This window comes from Cynocephalus volans, chromosome 6 (assembly GCF_027409185.1).
Source record: "Cynocephalus volans isolate mCynVol1 chromosome 6, mCynVol1.pri, whole genome shotgun sequence".
In the NCBI taxonomy this organism is placed as follows: domain Eukaryota; kingdom Metazoa; phylum Chordata; class Mammalia; order Dermoptera; family Cynocephalidae; genus Cynocephalus; species Cynocephalus volans.
The window spans coordinates 38496928-38513861 of record NC_084465.1 but is presented as its reverse complement, the minus strand read 5'-3'; the positions used below and the strand labels follow the sequence as shown (position 1 = coordinate 38513861).

The 16934-nt window shown below is 38.3% G+C and overlaps 1 protein-coding gene across 7 annotated transcripts in view; it reads left to right on the top strand.

Annotated features, from left to right (window-relative positions):
* The window catches only part of ST7 (suppression of tumorigenicity 7), a 270032-nt gene that overhangs the window by 133628 nt on the left and 119470 nt on the right, over positions 1-16934 (top strand). The window lies entirely within an intron of this gene.

The following is a 16934-nucleotide window of genomic DNA, read 5'->3' as shown; positions in this document are numbered from 1 at the left end:
CCAGTTCACAAGTCATGTTAAAAATATCAGCTTCATTAATATAGAATCATAGCTATTCATGATAAAAACCAGAAATACTTGATTTGGTGCTACAGTTTGGGTCATAGGAAATTTTGTATGTTACTAAAAATAAAATCTACCCTTGCAGTACTAATATTTACGAGTCGAGAATGTTGAAAAGAAAGTACATCAGGCTACAATTACAATTTTTAAAGTTTTGAGGAATGGCAGCATCACTGGAATACCGATGCCTTCCCAACTGAATATGAAGGGCAGTCATCCAAATCTATGCTTCTTAAACTGGGGCTCCTAACTCCCCTGAAGTACTTACTAATATTCTTCTGCCAAAAGAGATTCTTTAGTAGAAAATACCAAAGAAGCACTGCTTTTATTTAATGTAAAACATGGGTCAGCAAACTCCGTAAAGGGCCAGATAGTAAATATTTTCAGCTTTGCAGGCTGTTCAGTTTCTATCAGTTATTTAACTCTGCTGCTGTAGTATGAAAGCAGCTATAGGCAATATGGAAAATAATGAGCATGACTGTGTTTATAAAACTTTATTTTCTAGCACAGGCAGTGGGTTGGATTTTGCCTGCAGTATGCAGTTTGCTGAACCCTGATATGTAGACGGGTCTTGTGTGTTGGTTAAAGTAGTCACTTACTCTGCTTACAGTACCATACATATCTTGTGACAACATGTATTTTAGCACAATTTAGAAAGTCAGGAATGGACCAACTATTTATTGAACATCTTCTATTTTTCTGTTATTTTAATAAGAACTGTGGAGGAATCAGAACAAGTATAGGAATAGGGCAGTGCCCAATCTTGTTAAGGAATTAAGATAATTATATATAAAATTATTAGCAAGCATTATAGAGTTATATGATATATATTTTACATGTTATATATAATTGTATAACACATTATATATTGACTTCTCTTTATATACATGTGATGAGGTATATTCCCTCAATTCCCAAGAAAGAAAGAAAAAAGTAAACATTTGTGTCTGTTTTGTGTCTTAGGACAGGAACTAGGCCAAGTGCAGAAATTTCCTTGTGAGCATATGGAGGCAGCACTGTAAGGCAAGCTGCTGACTGTCAGCTTCTTGGTCTTGGCTCCTCCTCCTGTCTTCTCTTTATTAACTAATAATAGTAATAATAATAATTGAGGGGAAAAGGAAGCTGAACAATTACTGGAGCATACATGTAGAGGACATGGACATTTGATAAAACATTATAGACATCCAAATACTTGAGTTTCCGGTTTTAAATTCAGTAGCAGATATGACACTTTCTGTTCTAACACTATATAATAAATTATAGTTCAAGCACAGGAGATTTTGCTGATCTCTAAGAAAAATGACACAGGGAATGCCACCATCCTTGCGTATTCGTTTCTTCATTGGTTTTAGCCATGCCTTATGTTAGTGATCTTTAAGCTGGAGCAGATCAGCTCCCATATGTTAGAAAGTTGACTAAGGTAGGAGTGTAGAGGATGGGTTAGATTGAGTGCCTAGTGAGGGCATCTAGGAGATCGGTGACAGGATATGATAGTATGGGAAGAGAAAGGAAGATTGGACTGCCAAGGGCCGTATAGGTGGAAAGGAAAGATCTGAGTGGAGACGTGTGAATACATGTTTGTGTACAGCCTTTATATGAACCCAGGATGAGAGGTGCTGTGGAATCCATCCAGTGGAAGAAGCCCTTAGAACAGTGGTTAGGATCTCAGGCTTCAGAGTCCGTTGTGCCTGAATTTATATCCTGGATCTGCCACTTTCTAGTTGTGTGACTTTGGATGAGTGACTAGAGCGATTTTATTTTCACTTTCCTTAACTGTAAAAATGGGCAGGATGATAAAACTTATAAAATTTTGAAAATTAACTGAGACAATGAATGTAAAGCATGTAACCCATTGTTGGCTGTTTCATGAAAGTCCCATAAATGTTTGTAGCTATTATTATATTCTATTATTATTATTGCTATCTGTGTGAGAAAATCAAATTTCGGTGCCAATGAAAATTTTCAGCCATTTAAAAATTGTTATTATAAAAGTTTTTATAATTTTCAGGAACCAGAGAACACTCTATTCTTTTTTCCTAATTTGGTGGGAATAAAGATATATTTTATGTTTTTACTTTGATCGAAAGAGATAGGAGCAAATCAGTTTTAGGTTGTCATTTTTTGTTTGTTTGTTTTCTGGTTTTAGAACAGTAGGTACCTGTTCTCCGTAATTTGGGTGTGTCCATGTGTGTGATGCATAAGTCATAGTGATGCTTGTTCCTAAGAAGGTCACAGGAAAATAAGCAAATGCATACCAATTCTGTTCAAGAAAAACAAGAAAGGAAGAGGGAAAATACTAAAAGGAAGAAAAGGAGCACATCAAGTTACTAGTGCTCTGTGATGGAAAAGAAAGAGGTTCTGTTTAATACTAAAGTGGGTTAGACTTTATGATAAAAACCTACTCTACTTAATATTCTGCAGGTAGGATTTTTTTCTGAATATTCCTTTTTGGCAGCTTGGTTCCTGTTTGATTTTCTCTGCAGCTGTTGATCTGTCTCATGTTACATTCGCATCATTTCTAAATCTGGTTTTTCCTGTGATGAAGCCTGAGAAACATCTCCTTTTAATGGTTTCTAAGTTTTGTGTCTGTTTTTCATTCTTTAGGAGGCATTTAAACCAGTAGTCATGCCATTTCACGTAATGACATGCCTCCCCGTTTATTCTCTTTTCAGTTAGCAAACAATATTTATTGTTCTTGTGTGTGTGCATGTGTGCAATAACTATTTGCTATGCAGTTGCCTAGAGCACTGTGAAACTGAGTGTACTCAACGTGGTGGTTTCTTTTTGTTTAGTTTTTATGCATGTCATCAAATACTCCCAGAGTGTCCCTTCGGCTTTCTGCATCAAAGACAACTACAAGATGGAAAGGGACAGTCCAGTAAATTTTACTTTCTAGCAAATTGTATATAGTAGTTTTCAAGTTATGTTTTCCTTCCAATTTTTATATACAAAATGTTCTGTTAAAATTCTGAAACTCAGAAATTGTTTCATGAACATTTAATGTTAAAATGAAAATCAGAAAGGAAATTAAAAGACAACCTAGGGGAAAATTGCATACCATATCACAGATAAGAGATTAACTAACATACTTACTAAAGAAAGAGCTTTTATTAAATTAATGACATTCCAATAGAAAAAATAGTCAAGCAACATGAATCAATAATTCCCCAAAGAATAAAAACTAGAGCTAATACGCATGAAAAAATTTTAGCCTAGCTAGTAACGAAAGAAATGACCTCCCTCCCTTCCTCTCTTCTTCCCTCCTTACTTCTTTTATTTCTTTTTCTTAATATAGTGGAAGAATTTCTCAATTTGGTGAGACAGGCGCTCTCAAACACTGTTGGAGTGGAAAGTGTCACAACCATTCTGGAAAGTCATTGGACAATATGAATTGAGACTTTAAAATGCTTGTAACCTTTGACCCATTAATATTGCTTCTAAGAATTCATTCTAAGGAAATAAGTCATCAAAGCATTACGTACAAGGATAGTAACTGTCATTTATAATAGCATTAGAAACATCAAAAAATATTCTAAACAACCTAAATTTACAGTGACAAAAGTGGTTACATAAATTATACAAAATCTTCAAGAGGGAATGTTATTGTGCAGCCATTAAAATCATGTTTTCAAAGAATGTTTAATGACATTCAAAAATGTTCACACTATAATTTTACATAAAGAATGAATGGTACCAAACAAAGAATCAGAGAAAGGAGCCTGAGCTTCCAGTGCTCATGTTTATGTCCTGATCATTAGACTGTGCTGCCTCTTTCTGTGTGAAATATCTGCCACTGGATTTTTATCTTGACACAAGTAAGATAAATGAACAAGAGACAGAATAGAACAAACATCAGAATATGCAGATATCCTTCACTGGTAATGATAGCCTTGAGAGAGAGTCACAGTCATTTAGCTTGAGGTTCGTATGGTAATTAAATGGCTCGGTTCAGCCACCACCCTCCCTCCCACCTCCCCAACTCAGGAGGAAGTCTTTGCAGGGCCTGCGTGCCTTCCCCCGAGGCTGTGGTTTGGAGCAGCCCCTTGCCTTCAGATCTTGGAGGGCTCCCTGAGCCCAGCCATAGAACCTGGCCTTGGAGCAAGCACCAGATTGCCATTTCAAAAGAAGTAGTGAGGGCCAAGCCCGTGGCGCACTCAGGAGAGTGCAGCGCTGGGAGCGCGGGAGCGACGCTCCCGCCGCGGGTTCCGATCCTATATAGGAATGGCCGGTACGCTCACTGGCTGAGTGCCGGTCACGAAAAAGACAAAAAAAAAAAAAAAAAAAAAGAAAAAGAAAAAGTAGTGAACATTGGAAACCTCAAACAGCAAATCCAAAAGTTGGCTATTTCTCTTTTTTTTTGCAGTTACCCAAAAGAAAGATATGCCTGCAGAGAAAGAATATAAAATTTGGGGTCAGGCAGAGCTGTGTTCAAACCAAGTTTCAGCCACCTAATAGCTACATGTCTTTGAGCAAATCATTTAACCTGGATAAGCCTCAGTTTCATCCTTGTAAAATGGAAGTAATAATGCTAACTTTGCAGGGCGCTCTGGTGGAGATCAAATGATAAAAATAGACCTGAAACAGTGCCTGACAAACAATAGCATTTAGCCAATGGTCAGTAAATATTAGTCAGGTCTTCTCTCTACAGTGTTTATACTGACTTGAAAGAAGTGTTTAAAAGTATGGCCTGATAAGACTTTTTTTTTTCCCCATAGCAAAGGTATTAGACATTTGCAGATAATGATCTAAATTAAAATAAAGGTGACAGTTTTGCAAATAACTATATTTGCTTACTGAGTAGTCGTGTTAAATATTTCTTTGTGCTTTAGTTTCTACATCTGTTAGTTCATATGATTTTATCTTAGCAACTATTCCTAAAAAAAAACTTACCCTGTGCAGGTAATCACAGTGATATGTGTACTGTTCTTCTTTTTAATCTTTTTTTTTTGCAGGGTGTGGGGGAGGAGGAATTTTTTTAACTTTCTGTATTTAAGAAATGTTTTGGGAAGACAATCTTGAAAAGCACCCTCACCTTTTTCTGAAGTTTTCAGATGGGGTTGTTTTTATAATAATATGTTTATAGGTCTACCAGTGGTAATACCATTTGTAATGCAGCTGGTCAGAGGTACCTCCTGAGTTTGTGACACAGAATTTCTTGAGGTGAGGTTAACTGACTCATTCAGACCCAGGACTGTGGCTTCATTAACCTTGGGTTTTAACCAACTACTGATACACCTGGAGGAAAACTGCCTGGGTTCTAAGGATGTAGGCATTAGGCAATTACTAATTAAAAACATGCAATTTTTTTCTTTCTTTTTCTTCTGCATTACACATGAGTGGATCATTCTCAGTGAGGGATGACAGTGTCTGAAAACTATTTGAGATAATAAGAATAGATATGAAAGGGAAAAGTGCCATCCACAGGCACTGGAAGCATTTGTATTAGGGATGACAGAGTATCTGGAATTTAGATGCATCTTTTTATAGATTTTCTTAAAAACTGACATGTCAATATTTGAAAATATCAGTGCTCCAGTTTCCATTGACTATAACTTGTAGACATTATGTAAAGCCAGGTGTGCTTGTGATTTACCACTTAGAGTGAAAGGAAGAGTCGACACCAGTTGAAGATCCACCGGAGAGAGCCCGTTTATTAGGCAGCACACACACACACATATATAGGGCTTTAAGGGGAAAGCTGATTGGCTTAAAATACAATCCCTACTTAGCATACCGCATGGGGTTTGGGGGGAGGGGAGCTGATTGGTGTGTAATTCGCGCCGGCGGGAAGGAGAATACGGAAGAGAAGGGCAACCAGCGCCATGATGGGGTGTGGCCGAGAAGGGCTTATGTGATCAGGGTGTGATCCCTTGGGGCATTTGGGTCCCTACATAGAGTTCACTGCTAGCTCTGGATCTGGGGAGATAATTTTAGGAGCCTGCTGAAATAGTAACTTATAATTTGGTACAAATGCAAAGCCAAATTGTTGTGAGGCGAATGCACAAGGAATCCAAGACTGGCGTCAGTGTTGTAGTTTTATAGCTCTTTATTTTAGTGTTGCAGCTCTTTGTTCAGGGTTACAACACCTCTTTTTGCTTGCAGGCAAGGAGAGCACTGGGGAGCAAGAACTCCTAAACCAGTGTCTCCCAGAACAAAGGAAAAAACCCTCTTATATAGCCTAAATTCCTGCCCTTTTCCCTCACAGGTTCCCATTCAGGCCCTCTTATGTAAATGAGGGATGCTGTCCTGCTAATTTGGATTGGCTGATTGTGGGACCCAGTCCTTGGTCACTTTAGGAGCCTAATTTGACTCTGGTGGGGGTGGGGGGGGGGGCGGGAGGGGGTAGTGAGACTGCTGTTATCTCCTAGAGGGGGGGCCCAGGAAGCAAGCAGGGTAAATGGCAGGGGCCAGAGTCTACAGTGGAGCATAGTTTCTAAAACAGTTTCTCAAGTGGAAAAGGGAGAGCTTAATTAGAAAATGCTTAGGGTTCCCTGCCACAAAATGTAGTTATTAGAATTGAAAATAATGAAGCCAAGGGCTTATTTTGGACAAGCAAGCAGTTGGAGCAGTTGAATACTAAACTACTGGCATGTCTGGTGATTTCCCCTGTGGCTTCTTATCTCTATGGGTTATGCACCCTCACCCAGAGGGAGACAACCTTAATGCAACTTCCAGCAGATTTTCTTCTGAGGGGCAGCTTTCTCCTCAAGGGAGAGATAAATTAGTCATTGGACTTTTAGATAGTGTGATGAATAGAAAAACTTAAGTCAGAATCAAATTTGAATTTTACTACCCCATGGCCTACAGCTGTTTCTTTGGCTGAAAATATTATTTTTTTTTGAGGCAAACTGTTCAGCTGTAAGTTAGCAGAGGGTTTCAAAACAAAACAAGTAAACTAATCCAAAGTGCAAAAATCAGAATAAATAGAATAAAAAATAATTTTATTTTTGTTTTGTCACGTAATCCCAGCTGATAAAAACAGAAATATACATATATGTAATTGGCAGTTTCAAAATAATGTCAGTTAAAATGCTTCACTGTGTTTTAATTTGTCTTAAAGGCATGTATAAAGAGAAGAATCTCAGAGAAAGTAGACATATTTTTAATGATTAACCATATATCTTAAAGTATTTGGTGTAAGAATGAACCAGTATTGTATTTCTTAGAATGGCTATTCTTGTTGCAGTGGAATAAAGGTTTGAGTTTTATTCACAATTTAGTTACTAATTAATTTAATTTATATAAAAATATAAATATATTTTCTTTTAACTTAAGTCACACTTAATGATAAACTCACTTCTCTTTACTGCCAGACTTCCTGTAGAAGTAGCCTGTGCTTGCTGCCTTAATGTCCTTACCACTCACTGTCTTTAATCACTTGCAATTTGACTTTGGCCCCACTTTACCAATATTAAAGTGGTAAGGACATTAAGGCAGCAAGCACAGGCTACTCAGCCTTCCTATCACACTGTTAAGAGCCACATTCTGTTGAATTTAGCTCTCCAACATCTGATATGCCCAATTCCCTGCCCGAGTGCTATTCTCTCTCACTGCTTCTCCTCATCCGCCCTGTTCTCTCGCCCAGTTCTTTTGTGTGTGCTGTAATATCTACCTGGTGTCCATAGCCTCTCTTGTCTTCTTTCAAAGCTTAGCCTTCTTTCAAAGTACAGAAGGAGGACATTCCATTCATTAACCTTCTCTGGTTCTCCTAGCTGGAGGTAATATTTGCTTCCTCTAGATTTTCTCTGCATCCCTCTTCTGACATGTTTTATATATTCTATCCTGTATTATTTGTGTGGACATTTATATTAATAAATGTACAGCATTTACTGAAAGATATTTTAGAATATAGGTGGTTATTTCATTACTCTTGTTAATATTCTTAACTTTCTTAGTTATTCCCAGGTGTTTTAGATTTAACAATTATCTGTTCAAACAGCTGATTGCCTCCTTTTGAACCCATTAGGTAGTTATCTCTGTAACGGCCCATTAAATAATGAATTGCAGCATTCAACTTTGCAGCATGTAATCTTCCTAAATCTAACCATTATGGTTTCTGTAATATTTTTGTGTAATTTCCAGTAAAGGAGGAGTAAATAAGAAGTTAGTGGCCAAATTCCCCTCAAGGTGATGGGAAAGTCTAGCACATTTTACACAGCTGATGTTGTGTGGAGCCTTTTGGAGCACTCCAGTGTAAACACAAGAAATACTGAGAGTGTTCTTTTACACCACTCCCTACAGCCATCCTATACGAACGTGTATTATAACTCACTACAGCGATTTCTCACCTTTGAAGAACTCAGCAATCCAGTCATTTCTACTCCCCAGACCACTAAGGAAAAAAAGGCCAGTGATAACAAATACAGATGAGCATGTAAGAATTACCAAGGGGAGACCTAATTTTGCCTCTTAACCACAGTTCTTATTTTACTTGGTTCCAATACACATCCTTTTGGGGCTCTGCTTAGCAGCCTTCTCAAAGGAACATTTCTTTTTTTTTTTTTTTTTTTGTCGTTTTTTCGTGACCGGCACTCAGCCAGTGAGTGCACTGGTCAGTCCTATATAGGATCCGAACCCGTGGCGGGAGCGTTGCCACGCTCCCAGCGCAGCACTCTACCAAGTGCGCCACGGGCTCGGCCCCAAAGGAGCATTTCTTGATGTACATTTTGTTCCCCACCCCAGCCCAAGGCTGGGTTAGGAGTACCAATTCTGTATTTCTAGAACAACACTCAGAATTATAATTGCCTATTAATTTGTCTCCTTGACTGCTTCCTTCACAAAATCCAGAGCTCCTCGAGAACAAGAACTGTGTGTCACGTATCTTTGTATCTACATAAATATCTATTGAATGACCAAAGCTGGTTACCTTCCTTTGAAGTCACAACAGGCTTTTAAGTAGCCTATTAATGAGAGAAAACAGTTTGAAACAGGCACATCACCACAACAAATCATAGTTAATATTTCATAACATGTCAGATGACAAAAATAGTGTGAAAAAGATAAAGAACCACATCTATCTGGGATCATTTTAGTTTGGGAGGGAAATAACCTGGAGTACTTCAGCAGTTTCCAGAAATATTGTTGCATGCTAGCACAGTACTATGGTTTACATTCATTTTGATAACTTAGAGTTACCAATTAAAGATTGAAACACGTTCACAATATTCTGTTTAAGGATGCATACAGTTAATGCATTCTGGAAAGATTTTCTTGTAAAATTGCTTTAAAAAGAAAAGTGATTTTGGTGTTTAATAGGATAAATCATTTACTTTCCCAAATGACTAATTTCTGAAGGTTCTACATAGCCAAGGTCTTGCTGTATGAGGTTAATATATCTGAGACTTTCTTGATGTATCAAGGAGTAGTAGTCATTTAGTCTACCAGAAATGCATCTCATACTGTACAGGTACTCTGGGGATAGAAACACCATGGATCAAGGTGTAAGTGTGTTTCTATCCCCAGAGTACCTAGACAGTGTGAGATACATATTCAGTGGACTCAATGTTTTCCACAAAAACAAGACAAGGGCCCAGCCATCAAAGACTTAGTTTTTCCAGATTTGTTTTCTTATGAAGTTTATTGTCAGAAGTCCTGGGGAATGGTTGTTAATAGCTTTCTTACCTAGAACTCTGCTCCTGTGTAGTCATTCAGCATTCATCAGACATGTAGCACCTTTGTGGACCAGGCTCTGTGCAGGGCAATTGAGATACAGTATGAGTGCTTGTAAGCGAGAGGTTTCTAGCTCTCTGCAGTATGACTCTAGGAAAGGTTTTCTCCCTGTAGAGACAGATATTTATTTTTTTCTTTCTGATATTAAATAGTTTATGAGAAACAAAAGATTAATAAAATTGTCTTCAGCCCTAAGTAAAAATATATTTTAAATGGCTATAAATATAATAAGACTTATTACAATTCTTTCTCCTGTTCTTGACCAGGGTAGAGTTCCTCAAATTCAGCCTACTTGTAAACAAAGGGGAACAGATCATCTGAGATCTTGCTTCATTTGTCTTTGTGGGTTATTAAGGTTTCTGTGTAACTGGGCTTTGGACAGTCCTTAGTGATGACAGGGAAGGTTGAGAGATGGCCTCCCTCCAGCAAGGGAGAAGGAGCCATGAAGACTGAATATCACGTTGTTCATATCAATACAGTTTGCTTCAGCATAGTTTCCCAGATCACAGCTGAGAAAAGAAGGAATGTGCTGGGCTTCACTCTTCAGTAGAGCCAGATGCCCGATAAAGCAGGAATAATATCCTATATCTGTGAAGTTGCCAAGGCAACATCAAGGGTAGAGGGAAGGGTAGACAGAATGATTTATGAGGGTTTCTTATTATAGGAACAGGTCTAAAAATACCCTTCCATGTCTTGCCTTCACAAGGATAAATAGCACAGGATTACCAAGGGAATTGTGATGCATGAAAGCTTGGGACCTTATCAAGAGCCCAAGGAGACCAGGGCGAATGGCAAGGAGAGGAGAAGCAGAAACAACAAATGAGGAAAAGCGCTTATGGTGTACTTTTAATCTTTTATTGAACTGATGCTGTGCTTGGATGTAAAACTGATTTTTTTTAAAACATGCAAAACAAGTTGTATATGTAAAATATGCCTAGGGAAAAAAAGGACAATTTACATGGTAAAATGAAGATATCTTATTTCTATATTAAAAAAAAAAAATACTGCTTGGCTTCTACTTTAATATTAGCAGATTTACAGAGACAATTACATGTGTGTAGAATAACATGTTATGGTAGTAGAGGTAGAAATTGCATTTTATTTATGAACAGTTCAGAAAGAAGCTCTTGGGGCACATAGATTTATTTGGCTTATCTTAGCACCCTCTCTGAGCATACTGCAATCAGCCAGCCTTATCCAATGTCCATGTTGATTTTCACTCATGAATTATTGTGTTGGTGACTATCAGTTTTATATTGCTGGGTAACAAAATTGCTACAAATATAGCAGCTTAAAAGCAACATACATTTATTATCTCACAGTTTCTGTGGGTCAGGAGTCCAGGTACAGCTTAGCTGGGTCTTTTGTACAAGGCTATAATCAAGATTTTGACCAGGCTATTATCTCAATCTGCACGTTCAACTAGGGGAGAATCTGTGTCCAAGCTCATTCAGGCTGTTGGCAGAAATCATTGCTATAGAATGGAGGGCTTCAGTTTCTTACTGGCTGTTGCGGAGGCTGTCTGCAGCCCATTGCCACATACACTTTTCAACATGGCCACTTCATTAAGCTAGCACAGAGAATCTCTACTATGTCTGCTTATATAGCTATTTGTTAAGAGCAAGCCCCATGTCCCACCACACTCAAGGAGAGGGGGTTACATAAAGGTATGAATTAATACCAGGAGGGTAAGGATCCTTGGGAAAACCGTAGGGTTTGTCTGTCATGTGGTCATTCTAAGGAAAAGGGTAAATTCTTTAATTTTAAAAGCTGTGCAGTCTGGAAATCTGTTCAGTATTGGCATGTGTGCAGGCTAAGCTAATGAAGCTTCCATTTTTTATTTTTTTGCCTTTTGGTAAATGAGGAAGGGCAGAAGTGAAGTTGCAACCTTACTTAATGGAAGCTGACAGGAAGGAAGAGAGAGGTTAGCAAGGTTGAAAGAACAATGAAATGAAAGAAGAGAATATTCCCTATTTTCACATGCAAAAATACAAATGATGGATTCAACTATTCCATTGTGTTCCCTAACCCACTTTGGAAGTCTGAGAAAACAGTTTGAGACTCAGTTCCTTTAGACTAACATGTGCCTTAATGTGCTTTCTATAGACAGTACACTCTATGCGTATTTTCTGTAACTAAATCAGAAATGTTGCTTTGCACAAAGTGGACAATTTGCTAGTCTACCCTGATGTCCCAGTCTTGGGACCTGGAAGATATTGTGGGCCTTGAATATTCATTCCTTACAATTAAAACATTTGTAAGCCAGCATGCTCGGGTTATGGTTTAGGCTTTAATATGGCTTATGTCCTAAGCCACAGTGGGACTTGAAGAAAACTAAAGAACAGGACTGCAGGTGATTCCACAGGTGATTCCTGTGGCTGAATTGATTGTTCCCACAGTATCTAGTAAGGCACAGTGATCAGAAATTTAGGATTACATGGTAGACTTCAGGGACCCAAGCATTTCTTTGCTTCCTAAAATGGCTGCCTTCAAATTCATATTTAGGACAACCTCAAGCAACTAGAATCCAGATAAAAGGACCCTTCTGTTAACTGACTCTTCATTTATTTTGTAGCCCATCCAGTTTAGCATAAGGACACATCACAATGGCAGGTGATTTACTTCTTGGGCTATTGTCTGTAGCACAGTGCTTGACACATAGAAGATGCTCAGTAAATGTTCATATGACAGCGACTACTATTGTTATTATTTACACATTCAGCTCAGTCTTCTCTGCTTCCTACAATTATGGTAATATAAGATGCAAAGTAACAAAAGGAAGAATAATATAAACATAAACAACAATCATAATACATACTTTTTGATAAGGTCTGCCACATTAGTCACTTTATCTGCACTATCACATTTAGTCCTCATGACAACCATGTATTATTATTCTTATTTTATAGACAGTGAAACAGCCTCAAATGTACACTATCTTTTATAAAGGTTTTCACCCATCTTGATATACCAAGAAGTAAGTAAAACAGAGTTCGCTATTCTGTTAGTATCTTTTTTGTTAGGCTGCACTGCACATTTATCCATTGCATGAACTCATTAGAGAGAAGTCCTCCAAACAGCTGTCCTAATTTTTAGAAATGCAATTTGGACCCATGCTAATTTGTTTCATCTCATTGGAAACTGAGAATAGCTATTCAGTACTAGTCAATCAATATTCCATGTATACTAGGCACTTTAGGTAGTAATTTCACATATCAATAGTAATTCCCCACCAGCGCCTTAACATACACATATAACTCTGTCGCACATGTACTGCCCTGCCCTTTCCTTCCGTGGGCTTGTGCCCTCAGGCTCTTGGGCTGCAGTACTCTACATGGAATGCTCTACAGCTCTACCTCTCCCTGTCCCCTCATCCCTGCAGCCACAGGTAACTTTACCTGATAGCTTCCTATGTATCCTACAAGTCTCAAATGAGATGTTTTTTTCTTGGCAGAAATTTTTCTTGATCTTCTGGTCCTTTTGCTGCCCTGTCCCTCATAACTTCTTCATTTGTCCTTTCCTATGCACTTATCTGTTTACTTGCCTCTCTCACCCGCTGGATTGTGAGCCCCTTGTAAAGGGGCAGTGCTCTGTTGGTTGCAGTGTCCCTAGCGTATGGCTCAGGGTAGGCACTCAGTGAGTATAGACTAAAGTTCTGAGAGAATGCACATCTCATCTTAGCCTCAGAGCAGCTCTGGGTGACAGATAGGAAGCCAAAGCTCTGTGAGTGTGTGGAACTCTCACAAGGCCACCACACCACGGTTGATCTCATGATTAGAGACCAAGTCTCCTAACAGTGGTCTCTTTCCTAGGCATAATGCTTTTTCATAAAATCTCTCAGTTTTTTTTTTCCATCCTAAATAAACTTGGTTTCTTTAACCATTCCTTCCAGGGATGTTTTCCCTAACCCTTTCAAGATTGCTGATTGTTATTTTATAACTTTTATTTTTTTTCATTTTACATGTTATATTTTAGTAAGGCATTAAAAGCATAGGACAAAGCAGACCCAAGGTTTTTGGATGTTGTAGGTTTCATCATGCTGCTTATTTAGTTCTATTGAGTCAATACCTCCAGGGCATTGATACTGCCTTAACCTCTTCCTTTGAAGACTTTTTTTGTGCAAGGTAGAATATACTCATATCTAAGGAGACAATGCACAAGGTTATGTGCCTCCACTGCCTTACAGAGGCATTTTCCAGAAGTGTAATTTGAGGGTCACTCATACGTTGAAGAATATAGGGGGAGGGCTTTTACTGTCACGAGGTTCAGAAATGTGGCTGGCTCCTCACAGACATAGCCTCATAGAACCATTCCTCATGATTCCAGAGTGAATATTCTAATTCCCTGCACACTGGAGTGATTCTTCATTTCCCACAGTTGAACCTGTTGTATTATCTTATTACCTACTCTCTTCTATGGTCCATAGGGGTAATTTAATTGTCAATCCATGTACCCACTCCTCTCACCTAATTTCTTCTCAGTGCCATACTTAATTCCTTCATATTTACTCATTAATTAAATGAGAGGACTTGCTAAGTTAAAGTTCATTATCTTCAGAATTCTACATGATGCTGTCCTTGAATAACAGATGCAATCAATATTCTTTGAGCAGTGACCTGTTAGGAGTGCCCTGCTGGGTCATGTGACAAGCCCTCTGATTTATCAGTGTTTGTTTTTGGATTGAAATAGGGCATTAGTGAAGTTTTATGAGTTTATTCCTCATAAAGATAGATTAGTCTTTACCTATTCGTTTTTTGAATATGTATTGCCTAGCCCCAGAAGGTGTGGAGGTAACACTGATATGTCTGTAGATTTCAAGAATATCCATTTTATGTCTCAGTGCACATATCCCACAGTTTTCTGTTCCAACTTTTAGGTGCTTTATGAGGCCCTCATATGTTTTAAAAATAACTGCTAGTGACCCCAATGGTAAGCTATTCCTTGGATTTAGGACAGTGTAGCCTGCAGTTTCCAGCCTTCCTAATTTGCTGGAGGAATCTTTGATTAGATTCTCCCCCTTTTCAAGGTGGCTGTCTGCCTTTCCACCCCAGTGCTTTACAGAGATAACAAGATCATGGTGGACTTATCTTTAAAAGTTGGAGGTAAAAATACAGTATTAAAAACTTCGTGTTACAGTGTCATTTATTTAGAGCTTCCTCTCCTTTTCTATGAAAGGCTACTATTTTCCTTTTGTTCTGTTGTTGCTTAATGCTTTTCAGTAATGTCCACATTTGTATCCTGTGATGCCATGAGCATGAGCTTGGGGGCAGGCTTACTCGCATTCAGGTCTTTGCCCAGCCTGCATTTGCAAAATGAGATGAAGAGTATTAATATTGACCTCATACAGTTGAAGTGAGAATTGAATCCTCTAAAATGTGGAAGTGCTTTGCTATAAACTTTAAATACATAAATAAATAGATTGAAATGGCAAGTATTAAGTGTTGTATTTATGTCCAAAATTGCCAAATGTCATGTCTTTATGTTTTTAGTCAGAATATCCAATAAGAGTATAAGATTAATAGGTTGATAAATGAGCGCCTCCCATTCTGTAGATGTGTCTATTTCTACTGCTCTCATTCTCTGTTTGTGGGTCTCTTTCTTTTAATGCCCACCATTATTTCTCTCAACTCTGGCCAGATTTCTATAAATGGGTGTAACAGAGAAGTAAATTTTAAGTATTAATAATTACTCTTGCTATATAATCTTAAATAAAAACAAATGAGTAGGATATTCATTCTTACCTCTTTAAAGAACTCATTTTTTTTTTTTTTTTTACTTATCAATTAATTCTTGAGTCTTTTGCCTCCAGTGGATCAGTGATTTTCAGCAGAAAATCTTTCCTTTCCATTACTTTATGCTTTTGTTACTGGGGAGTTAACAGCAGGGCTGCTAAAACACTTCCAATTCAGGCATATCTTTTCCTCTTTCTTTTAGAAAAGGATTTCATTGAATTCTGTGCTCAGTTTGTTTCCAGAAACCTACTGAAAAATATATGGTACGGATATGAATGTTCATAGTTACAGAATAGCAAAGAAATATTCTGTTTTGGTGGCTTTTTTAAAAATAATGGGGAATGTGGGGTTATTCATACTGTGGAAAGGGAAATTTTGAGAATTTTAGGCACCTTATCTGACTGGCAGTTATGAGCTCTAGGTTTGGTTTTGTTTTTTTGGTTTGTTTGATTTTTTTTTTTCCCCCTTTTAAAAACCTACTTCCTTTTACTAACTGACTATTGCATGGGAAATGACAAAGCACTATGTTTTTGGTTTTTTTTAATGGCCAAGGAAAGCCTTCTCAATTCAACTGTACCTTCTTCCTCTTACTTTGTAGCCCTAGGCTGATCACTACTTCTGTATCTTCTTCTTCCTCCTTTGAAGAGTCCACTTCGTTCAAGTCATGAATATTGACTGAGTACATTGTTAGTCCAGACTCTTGTGATTGCAAATGACAGACCACAAGTCAAACTAATTCATTTAAAAGTGGGTATGGGGGGAGGAGGGCTTATTGAGAGGATGCTTAGGTATCAAGGAAGAGTAGAATCTGCACTATTCCTCATCCGAGTGTTTGTGAAGGGGTTGTTGCTCAAGCTTCTTCCCTTAACCCTTGCATCTGCTTGGAAAGGCCATGTTCTCCCCTCAGCACCTTGAAGCAGATCCCTTCTTCTGCTCCAGTTGCCCTCCCATCCCTCCTCCTGCCCTTTTGGTCTGGTTAACTCCAGCTTATTCTTCGGGACTCAGTTTAGGTGGCCCTTTCTCCTGGACATTTTCCCTAACTCCTGCCCCCAGCCTGGGGTGCATCCCTTTTATGTGTTTTCATAACATCCTATGCACAGGACCTGTCTATGTACTTATCAAACTTTGCAGTAATTGCTTGTTCACTTGTGTGTTTCCCAACTGCACTGTGGACTTCTAGAGGGTGGGAACTGGGTCGGATTCATTCTTTCATTCTTTGTCCATGGTCTCATTCATAAACAGAGAGAAATTTTGTTGAATGAGTGAACATGGGATCTCCATTCATTTCAGTGCTAGTACTTTCCTTTCAGGGCTGAGCTCAGGACAGATGCCAAAGCCTTTTCCCCTAATGACATCAGTCCTGCTTCTAAAGGCCTCATTTTAAAACCAGACTGGATGTGATTCTTTTCCACAAACAAATTCAGTGAAGAAACGTGAATATCCTTGCAAAAAGCCCATTAAGTCTGTTGT